Source organism: Phyllobates terribilis, unplaced genomic scaffold, assembly GCF_046119375.1.
Source record: "Phyllobates terribilis strain yellow unplaced genomic scaffold, ASM4611937v1 Scaffold_3__8_contigs__length_932513732, whole genome shotgun sequence".
In the NCBI taxonomy this organism is placed as follows: domain Eukaryota; kingdom Metazoa; phylum Chordata; class Amphibia; order Anura; family Dendrobatidae; genus Phyllobates; species Phyllobates terribilis.
In genome coordinates this window covers 174,271,185-174,283,346 of record NW_027362763.1, presented here as the reverse complement: position 1 = coordinate 174,283,346, position 12,162 = coordinate 174,271,185, and the positions used below count along the sequence as shown (strand labels likewise).

The following is a 12,162-nucleotide window of genomic DNA, read 5'->3' as shown; positions in this document are numbered from 1 at the left end:
GGGCCTCGCACGGAGGATGGCCCGGGTGCAGCGAGAGACGTTGGCGGAGTGGAGCCGAGAGATGGCCCAGGAGACCGAAACCCGACAGCGGAGCACGCCGCCCGAGACGAGGAGACAGACCGCCTCTGAGGATGGCGCAGGAGGAACGAAGGCAGGAGACGGCGCCGAGAAGGGAGCTGAACGGATGGAGGCAGGTAAAGGGGACGTCTCTACCCCGAGCCGGGAAACCGCGTGCCTGCCCCAGCTCCCCGTCGCAGAGCCCGAAATTCCCCCTGCCGTGCCCGTCGCTGCATCGTCACCGCCGCCGACTAGGCCTCAACCGGAAACCGCGGCCGCGACCCCTGTGACGTCACACGCCTCGACCCTGAGCGCGACCAAACAGGAAATACCATCGGCCTGGTCGCAAGGCCTAGTACCCCCGGGCGCCGCAATACCAACAGCGCCCCCTACCTCCGCGGAGCCACCGGCCTGGTCGCAGGGCCGAATAACCCAGGGCGCCGCCGTTCTTACGGTGCCCTTTGCCTTTAAGGTGCCCCAGGCCTGGTCGCAAGGCCTGGTCAACCCGGGCGCCGCTACCATCAACGCGCCCTCAACATCTCGAGTGCCGCACCTGGGTGAAGATCTATTCGCCCAGCATACGTGCCCGGATGGGCAGCCCTTCATCTGGCCCCAGGAGTACATTCAGCTGGAACTCCAGAGAGCAAGGCCCATGTGCGAACCCCTAATTCCGGCTCCGAAGCCCGTAAAGAGGACCTCGCCCCCGCTGGAGGAGGCACAGTTCGAGTGGGACCCCACCGGAGAAGACCTCATGGGGTTCACTCAGGAGACTCGGGCGGCCGCAGCAGAGCGTGCAGAGTGCTGCCGCCAGCAGCTCGAGGTCTTCGAGAGGGAGCGGAGAGAGAGGCGGGTCCGGGAACAGCAAGCGCAGATAAGGAGCGCGGAGCAGAAGAGCCGGACCAGGAGGAAACCCCGTGCAGCTCATGGTCCCCGTGCCACCGGGACTGTGATAAAATTCAATATCCAGCACGGATGGGGCTTTATTAGAGACCATCAGACCCCCGGCGACGTCTTTGTAACCCGCAGAGACGTAGAAAGCCACCTGCCGGACGGACACAGAGGTCGTGACCTGTACGTAGGGGACGAGGTCACCTTCACCCGGCACAAGTGTGCCAAAGGACCCTACGCCCTCCATGTGCATCGCCTGACGGAGGAGGAGCTGCGGTGTGAGGAGGAGCAAGAGGACCCGGACGGGTCTGAAGAATCTCAAGAAAGAGCAGGAGGACGCCGTCGTTGAAGTACGGTAGAGAGAGACTGTATAAAGTTGCCCGTCGGGGTACCAAGAACTGTTAGTTATTTAAAATATGTTCCCCGTTGGGACCAGCCAAGAGTGAACTGTTAACCCCGTGTGTCCCTAGTTCCTAATACCTGGCCGAGGACTGAGAGCGGCCATATCCCCTTGTATATAGTTGCGCTTCCTAAAGCGCCCCCTACCGGTTTTATAGGAAACCGTGTTTCTTCAAGAGACTGTCGCACTTTACCCGGTCACAAGTTGCACCGTGGCCGGAGGAACAAGAGTGTTATTTATGATAAGTTTTATATGAAAAGTTTATGCTGATAATATATGATGTTTTATATGTTTATGTTTTATGAAAAAAAAATGTATGTTTGTGGATGTTTATATCTTACAGCCCGAGGACGTGCTGTGATTTACCAGGGGGGAATGTAGCACCCTGAGGATTCGGCTGCTACAGGGGTATTGCACCTCAACCCAGAGGTGTGATATTCCACTCCCGGGTAAGGATGGAGTGTGGAACTGAGCTCAGTTAGCTGCATGCACTACACACATCCCATTTCCGAGGAACAGACCGATGGTACTCCCACTAGAGAAATGTGCAGGTACGACAGTGTCTGTTCCTGGCTGGAGTGGGAGGGGGGTGGAACATCCCAGTAGTGTAGGGGCAGATAGGGGGAGCAGCCTGGGTAAAGTTAGGAGCTCATTGGGTGCTGGTCACCTGAGCTCACACATAGAGGGAGTATATAAGGTGGGAACCATCTTAAATCAGGGTCAGTCTGTCAGTCTTTTGTCAGAGTAGAGTCAGAGGAAGAGAGCAGAGGAGAAGAGCAGCTCCAAGGCCAAGAGAGAGAGAGAGGAGAAAGAAAGACCCAGAGGGGGAGAAAGAAGGAACTCCAAGAGCCCAAATTAGACCAGAGGGTGAAGAGTTGGCAACAGGGTACCGGATCCCAAGCTGGCAGAGGCTACAGCACACCTTAGCCAGGAACCGGAGGTCGTGGGCAGGATCGATCTTCCACGATCACCCACTAAATCCACCCGGAAGGCAGACCAGGAATAGGGTCAGGGAACCCAGAGACAAGGGTTTACCACCAAGAGGCCCGAGGGAGCCGGACATAGGTGGATCCCTGGTGGGGAAGGCCAGAGAAGAGGACAAGACAGAAAGGGAGCTCAGGACCACGCTCCAGAATCACCTGGGGGTTGGCCGAGTCCAGGACCTGGTGGACGCAGCACGGCTCGGGTGGTCACTCAAGGCCGGAGTGACCAGAACAACTGCAGTAAGTAAACAAACCCTGAACTGCACAGCCCGACTCTGAGTCTCATTTCCATCCCCGCTGCACCACCACAACCCCCATCCTCTGCAACTGACCCCCTGAGGCTATACCCCTCCCGTTGGGGGTTATACTATCTGAGCTGCACATACATCACCAGCCTCAGCGGACCCTGCTGCAGCGGCGGCCGTATTGACCGCAAATCAACGGGTGGCGTAGTCGACACAAAAGAACATCTAGTAACATCATAAGGACTGCCACACACTGAGTTTGACACCCTGGGCACGGACCGGGTCACAGCCACTCGGAGACTACAACCCCCATCTGATCCGGCTCCGGGTATCCCTAACAACATGGCCCAGGGGGCGCGTCAGGTGTGTATTGGGAGACTAGATCACAGATATATGGAGGAGACAGGTTGTGGATGGCTTTGTATGCCATGGTTAGGGTTTTGAACTGGAGTCTCTGGGCAATGAGGAGCCAGTGAAGGGATTGACAGAGAGGAGAGACCGGGGAATAGCGGAGGGACATGTGGATTAGTCGGGCAGCAGTTTACTATAGATTGGAGGGGTGAAAGAGTGTTGGAAGGGAGGCCACAGAGCAGGAGGTTGCAGTAGTCGAGGGGGGAGATGATGAGTGCGTGCACTATTGTTTTTGCAGATTCGTGGATGAGGAATGTGTGGATTCGGGAGATATTTTTGAGTTGGAGTCAGCAGGACGTGGAAAGGGCTTGGATATGTGGTTTGAAGGAGAGATCAGAATCCAGGGTACCCAAAGGCAGCAAGCTTGCAGGACTGGGGAGCGTGAACAGCCATTGACGTTGATAGATAGGTCAGATGGGGTGGATGAATGAGATGGTGGAAAGATGATGAATTCGGTTTTGTCCATGTTAAGTTTTAGAAATCTAGCAGAGAAGAAGGATGAAATAGCGGACAGACATTGTGGAGTTTTGGTTAGTAGGGAGATGTAGGGTCCGGAGAGGTAGATCTGTGCGTCATCAGCATAGAAGTGAAACTGAAAGCCGTGAGACTCTGAGCTGTCCCAAGCCAAAGGTGTAGATGGAGAAGAGCAGGGGTCCTAGAACCGAACGTTGGGGGACACCAACAGATATGGGGCGAGAAAAGGAGGTGGTATGTGAGTGGGAAACACTGAATGTCCTGTCTGTTAGGTATGAAGAGATCCAAGATAGGGCCAAGTCTGTGATGCCGAGAGATGAGAGAGTCAGTAGTAAGAAGGATTGGTCCACTGTGTCGAAGGCAGATGACAGATCTAGGAGGAGGAGGACAGAGTAGTGTCGCTTGGATTTAGCCGTTAGTAGGTCATTGGTGACTTTAGTCAGGGCAGTTTCAGTAGCATGGTGCAGTCGGAAGCCAGATTGGAGGCGGTCAAACAGAGAGCAGGAGGAGAGGTGGGAGGACAGTTCAAAGTGGACATGTTGTTCCACTAGTTTTAAGGCATAGGGGTGAAGTGATATGGGTCGACAGCTAACAAAGGGAAGAGAAAAAGCACTGCACAAAGGATGTGCACACCTGAAAATCTATTGTATAGAAAAGTTTATTAGACAAAAAAAAGGGAATAAAGATAAAAACTATTCAATGATACAACAATACATCACAAATAATAATATATTAAAGTAACGGCCTATTAGTGTCAACAGCATACCTGAGCGACAGTGAAAGTATCAGAAAGATGACCATAGTGTATACATTTGCAAAATGCACGATTAGTGTCAACTATAGAGTCATAAAGTGGTGTGTAGTTATAAAGGTCATTCCAATGCAGATATGTTATAAAATACACAAATGCGTTACTAAACTAAAATGCGGCTAGAAATAATTAAAGTGTCAATACACAACCGCAGGCACTCAAAAGATCCCCTGAGTACAGGGAATTGATGTTACGTAGGCAGCATAGTACCTACATGAAGCCTAATAGTGAGTGTGGACTTGAAGGTAGTGAGGGACTGTTTGAATGCTATGAAGTACTCATTGGAGTGGGACCTTTTCCATCTACGCTCAGCAACCCTGGAAGCCTGTCGCAGTTCCTTGGTTAGGCTGGTGTGCCAGGGTTGCATATTGATTGTGCGAGTTTTGGTATGTGTGAGGGGGGCGACCGAATTGAGAGCTGCAGTTGTTGTGGTGTTATATAATGCGGCAGCAAGATCTGCATCGTGTAAGGAACTGATGTCTGTAAGAGTGAGGAGGGATTCAGAGAGTGAGTGTAGGTCAAGGTGTTTGAGGTTTCTGTGAGGGTATGCTACTTTGTGGAGTGGAGATTGTTGCCCTAGAGAGGAGAGGGTAGATAATGTAAGTAGGTTGTTGTCAGAAAGAGGGAGGGGCGATTTAGAGAGGTTAGACACGGAACAGAGGTGGGTGAAGATGAAGTCCAGAGTGTGGCCATCTTTGTGAGTGGCTGCGGAAGACCATTGAGTAAGGCCGAAGGAGAAAGTGAGGAATAGAAGCTTAGAGGTAGATAAGAGAGAAGTGTCAATGGGGATGTTGAAGTTGCCCATGATGATAGTGGGGATGTCAGCGGAAAGGATGACCATGCTTGCCAATGGGGCAGGGAGTGTGGGAAAGGTGGAATCCACCATATGAAAGTTCAGCTGAAGAGGCTGTGTCAGAGGGGGTGAGCCAGGTTTCGGTGATGCCGAGGAAGGAAAATTTGTTAGTTATGAAGAGATCATGGATGTAGGAAAGTTTGTTGCAGAGGGAGCGAGCGTTCCAGAGGGCTCCTGTTAGTGGGACTGGGTAAGCGGTGGCTGGGCGGATGTATATGAGGTTAGAAGGGTTGTGAGAGCTTGTGATAGATCGTGCATAGGAGGTGGAAGTGACTGTGGGGATGTGGTGAGGAAGGTCAGGATTTGGAGAAATATCACCAGCAGTGAGGAGGAGCAAGTGTTAGTAGGTGGGAGCAGGAGAGAGCATGAGTTGGCTGTCTGTGCTTAGAGACACAGGATTGAATGTCGAGGAGGAATAGTTCTGAGGAAGAGGTGAGATGAATTGGGAGGATGGAGGGAGAGATGAAGAGTTCATAGGAAATAGGGGTGGTTGTAAGAAGTGAAGGATTAAGGGGGTGAGAGAGAAGACAACCACAAACATTGTTTACAGTGTCCAAGTATCCTGTTCCCTTCAGGTTCAATTCAGGTATAATTCATAGCTCAAACTTAAGCAATACACTTAAGGCAATGCACTGCAGACACGTCTATAGCAGACTCCTTGTTCACAATATGTGTGCTACAGAATAGTGTCAGGTGTGAACCAGAGGGGGGTGGTCTGTGCTCATCTTGATCAGCTGATTAAGACTAAGCCAGATGCAGGGTATTCAAGGGCCAAGTAAACATGGTCATAAATAACAGTGGGGGGTAGTAGTTAGTTGAGAAACATACCAAATGTATATAGAAGCAGATGAAGGGAGAAGTCAGAATGGGAAAGTTGGGTCACGTACCTGTGGGAGGAATGGATAAACAGAGATGCTGATTAGATTGCGATGGTGGCAGATGACAAGGTACAGTCTGTATGCATCATATTAATCAGGTATAATTCATATCTCACACTTAAGCAATACACTTAAGGCAATGCACTGCAGACACGTCTATGGCAGACTCCTTGTTCACAATATATGTGCTACATTCAATAGTCCAATAATCTTTGTGTCCAATACAAAATATATCTACATCACACATGTCAACCTCTGGCCCTAAGGCCACGGCCCCACCATCAGTATTTGGTCATTATTCGGTCAGTATTTTTTCTCAGGAGTGGGAGCCAAAACCAGGTGAGAAACAATCAGAGAAAAGGTATAATAGAAACAAGTCGCCAATTCTGCATTTATCACCCACTCCTGGTTTTGGCTCCCACTCCTGAGAACAAATACTGACCAAATACTGAACAAATACTGATAGTGGGGCAGTGACGTTAGGCGATGCCGAGGACTCTATGGGGGCATTATTCTGTATGGAGGACTATGTGGGCCCATTATTCTGTATGGATGACTATAAGAGCCCATTATTCTATATGGATGACTATGTGGGGCCCATTATTCTGTATGGAGGACTATGTGGGGCCCATTATTCTGTATGGAGGACTATGTGGGGCCCATTATTCTGTATGGAGGACTATGTGGGGCCCATTATTCTGTATGGATGACTGTGTGGGGCCCATTATTCTGAATGGAGGGCTATGCGGGGCCCATTATTCTGTATGGAGGACTATGTGGGGCCCATTATTTTATATGGATGACTATGTGGGGGCCCATTATTCTGTATGGAGGACTATGTGGGGGCCCATTATTCTGTATGGAGGACTATGTGGACCCATTATTCTGTATGGAGGACTATGTGGGGCCATTATCGTGTATGGAGGTTTATGTGGGGCCATTATACTGTATGGAGGACTATATGGGGCCATTATACTGTATGGAGGACTATGTGGGGCCCATTATACCGTATGGAGGACTATGTGGGGCCCATTATTCTGTATGGAGGACTATGTGGGGCCCATTATACCATATGGAGGACTATGTGGGGCTCATTATACCGTATGGAGGACTATGTGGGGCCCATTATACTGTATACTGGTTGGCCCGCGACATACATCCAGAACATACGGGCAGCACGGTGGCTCAGTGGTTTGCACTGCAGTCTTGCATCGCTGGGGTCGTGGGTTGAAGTTCCACCAAGGACAACATCTGCAAGGAGTTTGTATGTTCTCCCCGTTTTTGGAGTGTGAGAGGAAGCTAGAGAACCAGAAGGAAACCCACACACAGACATACTGATAGGGAATGTAGATTGTGAGCCCCATTGGGGACAGTGCCGATATCGTCTGTGAAGCGCTGTGGAATTAATGGTGCTATATAAGTGAGTAAAATGAATAAATGAAACACTATGCAGTTTATGTTTCTCAGCTTTTCTGTGTAAATTCCACGCTGTTAGTCCAGTACACGACTGCCACCTGGTGGATAAGAGCGGCTCTGCAGAAATAACCAGAAACCGTTGTTGCTCAGGTAACAGCTTGGCTTCTAATGAGTAACAGCCAGCTCAACCAGAGAGGAGCAGAGCAGAGGAGTGTACGCTCACACCAAGAGAGAGGCGCAGAGGAGTGCATGCTCAGAGGTGAGTGTATGTATTCCAGGACGCCCTGCTGTCATGCACACTGTGATCCTTGTGAGCTGATGCTCAGTTACTTTGTTCTGATCTTGTTTCCTTGAAGCTTTCAGCGGAAGCCATGAAATGTATCTGTTCCAGTAACATTTGTAGCAGAGCTGAGTTTGTCAGCGGGTGATTGAGTCGTTTCTGTTTTCACTCTCACCCCAGTGATGTTACAATGTGATATTGTGCTTTTCCGCATTATGCTGTGTGCCCACAATGAAGTTTTTGAGGCCGTGTATTTTTGCTACATCAAAAATGCAGCGTCTTACATTTCCAGCAAAGTGAATGGGATTTATAGAAATCTGCTGCCCACTGTGCGCTTTTTTTTTTAACTCAGCGTAAACTGACCTGCGGTGCGTGTTTCAAATCTGCAACATGTCAATTTCTCTTGCAGTTACACTGAGTTCCATGTGCAGATTTTTCCCATACACTTGCTTTAGATGTGGACAATCTGCAGGTAAAAAACGAACATGCAGTTTGGTGCGTTTCCTTATCAGAAACTCATGTAATCCACACATGACTATCAAAGTTTTGTTAAAGCCAAATACCGGAAGTATCAAAAACAAAGCAGCTTTATATATAATATGACACACCAAAAAGAGAGAAAAAACGTAGAGTCAAAAAACGTGATTAAAAAAAAAAAGTCAAAAAGCACAAGTAACCTAATTTACAGAATAGGTGCAGAAAATCTGCAACATCAAAAACTCACAGAAAACTCCTTATGGGCTCAAAGGTAAATCTACAGAGTTAAAAAGACATAAAAAAAAAAAAAAATAATAATCAGTTTGGCTCGGTGACGTGTGTGTTTTCCAGTCTAAAGCTTGTAGCTAAAGTTTTACTATGTAGTTTGGAGTTTTACAACTCTTGCTGCTTTCAGTATCAGACTGCAAATTGGATTAGCTAGAATTGGCCGTTTTTTAAAGAAACCTAAAAACCTCTTCAAATATTGAACGTTTTATTTCCATTTTTATGTTCCACAAACGGATCATAGAAATGGAAATAAAATCGGAAATGTGAGCAGAGCCTAATACTTAGGCCGCGGCCCCACTATCAGTATTTGGTCAGTATTCGGTCAGTAATTTTTCTCAGCAGTGTGAGCCAAAACCAGGGTGATAAATGCAGAATTGGCGACTTGTTTCTATTATACCTTTTCGCTGATTGTTCCTCACCTGGTTTTGGCTCCCACTCCTGAGAAAAAATACTGAACGAATCCTGATAGTGGGGCCGTGGCCTTAGAGGTATTCCCATATTAGTAACCGATGGCATATCACTAGTTAATGCCATCAGTTAAAGGGGTTGTCCGGTGAAAACGAGTTATTATCTATCAACAGGATAGGTGATAACTTGCTGATCGGGGGGGACCGACAGCAGAAACCAGCCCCGTTCTGCAGTATGGGGAACTTTTTATACCCATTAGGGTGGTGTGGAGTGCACATGTCTGGCCACTGCTCCATTCATTCCTTATGGGGCTGCCGAGCACTGCACTCGTTTTTTTTTCTCTCCGGCAGCTCCTTAGATAATGAATGGAGAGGTGGTCAGGAATCCAATTTTAGTGCTATTTGAAAAAAAAAAGGAGAGGAATAGAGCAACTGCACAACGTTAGAGATCTAACAATTGTTACTGGAATTGTAAATCTCTACTAAAAAATATATTACTTTGTTCCAAATAGTGACTAATTCGCGTGAATCACCCTAGGTTGACAATCGTCTGTACATTTTTAGACAGTCCACAAACACTGGCTGTTTTCTTCTGTCATCTGTAGTGTCCCGCAGAAAAGAGCACTGTTATATTTTTACTTTTTCCAAAGTTTGTTCTGCGCATGCGCTAATGTTTATATGTGCAGCACAAACAGCGCCTGGGAGGAATGATCCGCCATCCAGGTTACTAGAAGGTTGGAGCTGCAGCCCCGAGCGGGAAGGATCTGGGTAGACGATCCATTGCTTGTCCAGGAAGGTGGAAATGGTGGAGGCTGAGGTGTGGGCAAAGGGGATCTGTACGAAGGGGACAGAGTCAAGATGATATGACTGCGCTGTTAATGTGAACTGCCGCACATGCACTTACCTGGAGGAGTCTGTAGAAGGATATGAAGCAAATCTGCAAAGGAGGAGATACAGCAGAGCCCAATGCATTACAGGAGTTTCCGTTTTCAGAAAACACCTTTCCAAAGTTGCATTTCATATCTATGTATCAAGATTAATGATGATCTGTACCAACAAAAATGACACATCTGTAGTGTTGAAATCCTGTTTGGTAACAAGGTGCACATGTTGTAATTCCGTTCACGTGCTGGACACCACTTACAATTGCAGGGTGGTTATCGACGACTAAAAAGTAAACTTGCTTCAGCATAAAGTGTGTGTGTGTTGGTGGTATGGTCCTCCACACCAAAATACAAAGAAGCCTGTGTCTCTCCTGTGTACAAAGCATTGTTAGATTTAGATAAGAACATTCCTGAACTGTCTGTCAAATGTGATGTGCCAGCAATTCGCACAGATGAGAAATCCAGGAAAAGGTTCTGAATTATTTGCTTATATATACAGACATAGTCGAAAGCGTTGGCACCCTTGAAATTGTTCAAAAAAATGAAGTATTTCTCCCAGAAAATTATTACAATCACACATGTTTTGTTATACACGTTATTATTTCCTTTGTGTGTATTGGAACAACACAAAAAAGCAGAGGAAAAAGGCAAATTGGACATACGGTAATTTCATACAAAACCCCAAAAGTGGGCTGGACAAAATTGTTGGCACCCTCAACTTAATATTTGGTATCGCACCCTTTGGAATAAATAACTGAAATCCTTGCTGGCCATTTCTGAACTCCCCAGCACTTTGTTTCCATCCATTTCTGGGTACTTCTTGAACAATGTTTGTGGTCATTATCCTGCTGACCTAGGGGGCAAACCCAGCTTTCTGACACTGCGACCCAAAATCCTTTGGTAATCTTCAGATTTCATGATGCCTTTCAAACAGTCTAGGCACCCAATGTTAGAGGCAAGAAAACAACCCCAAATCATCATTGAATCTCCACCATATTTGACTGTAGGTACTGTGTTCTTTCTGTTGTAGGCCTCATTCTGTTTTTGGTAAACAGTAGAATGATGTGCTTTACGAAAAAGCTCTATCTTGGTCTCATTTGTGCACAAAACACTTTCCCAGAAGGATTTTGGCTTACTCATGTACATTTTGGCAAATTGCAGTCTAGCTTTTTTATGTCTGTGTCAGCAGTGGGGTCTTCTGCCATAGCGTTTCATTTCATTCAAATTGCGACAGATAGCTTACGCTGACACTGAAGCACCCTGAGCCTGCAGGACAGCTTGAATTTCTTTGGAACTTGGTTGGGGCTGCTTATCTACCATTCGGACTATCCTGCATTGCGACCTTTCATCAATTGTTTCTGCCGTCCACATCCAGGGAGATTATCTACAGTACTATAGGTAGTAAACTTCTTGATTACATTGCGCACCGTGGGCAAAGGAACATCAAGATCTGTGGAGATGGACTTGTAACCTTGAGATTGTTGATATTGTTTAAAATTTTGATTCTCAAGTCCTCATAGTTCTCGTCTCCTCTTTATGTTCTCCAAGCTTAGTGTGGCAGACACAGACACACAATGTAAAGATTGAGTCAATGTGCCCACACCTGTTACTTGCCACAGGTGAGTTTGAACGTGCATCACATGCTTGAAACAAAGTTGTTTACCCAAAATTTACCATTTTTAGGGTTTTGTTTGAAATTATGTCCAGTTTGCCCTTTTTTTCTGTTTTTGTTTTTTTTGTGTTGTTCCAATACAAAAGAAATAAACATGTGTAATTGCAATAATTTTCTGGGAGAAATACTTCATTTTCTGGAACAATTTCAATGGTGCCAACACTTTTGGCCATGACTGTTTTTTAACTCTATATGTGCACGTAGGAAAAAACTTGTCAATCCAGGTCAGTGGGCGGGGAAAGGACGCTGGAGACCTATCGGTCCGACTAGTCTAGAGCGACTCAGTCTCCGGTGGCTATTTTAAACTATGTTTTTCTCTGAAATGTTGTAGTGTTTTAGAGTTGAACATATATGGCTTACATCCTACAGCCACGGTCAGGTTCACTTTAAGAAGTTGTAGGATTATTTCCGAAAATGTAAGTTATCTCCTATCCATATCCAAAGCTGGCTGTTTGGACCTTCCAAGGTTCCCTAGAGGCTCTGGATGTTGGGAATCTGACTGTGTCAAGCTCTATCCTAAAAGGAGCATAGATACGTATGCTTTATTGTCTCTAGTACTGCTATACTGCAATGAATGGACTAGATGTTGAGCATGAACACCCCTACTTCATTGATTATGGGCTTGATCCTACAGCCCTATTTTCAGAATCCCTGAAGGTAGCAATGGTCGGAGCAGGGGAGGACATTCCATTGATGCAAAAGGGGCCTAAGTGGTAAGGGTGCCCACTTTAATCTCCA

General features: G+C 47.1%; 1 protein-coding gene across 2 annotated transcripts in view; it reads left to right on the top strand.

The window, feature by feature from the left end:
- Positions 1–12,162, top strand: part of DZIP1L (DAZ interacting zinc finger protein 1 like) — a 525,484-nt gene that overhangs the window by 385,105 nt on the left and 128,217 nt on the right. Inside the window, exon 1 of one of the 2 annotated variants that reach the window (XM_073674293.1) lies at positions 7,548–7,675. The exons of the other annotated variant lie outside the window; for it this stretch is intronic. The gene's annotated coding sequence lies outside the window, so the exon portion shown is untranslated. Of the gene's footprint in view, positions 1–7,547; positions 7,676–12,162 lie in introns of those variants that run through there. 2 annotated transcript variants of the gene reach the window in all.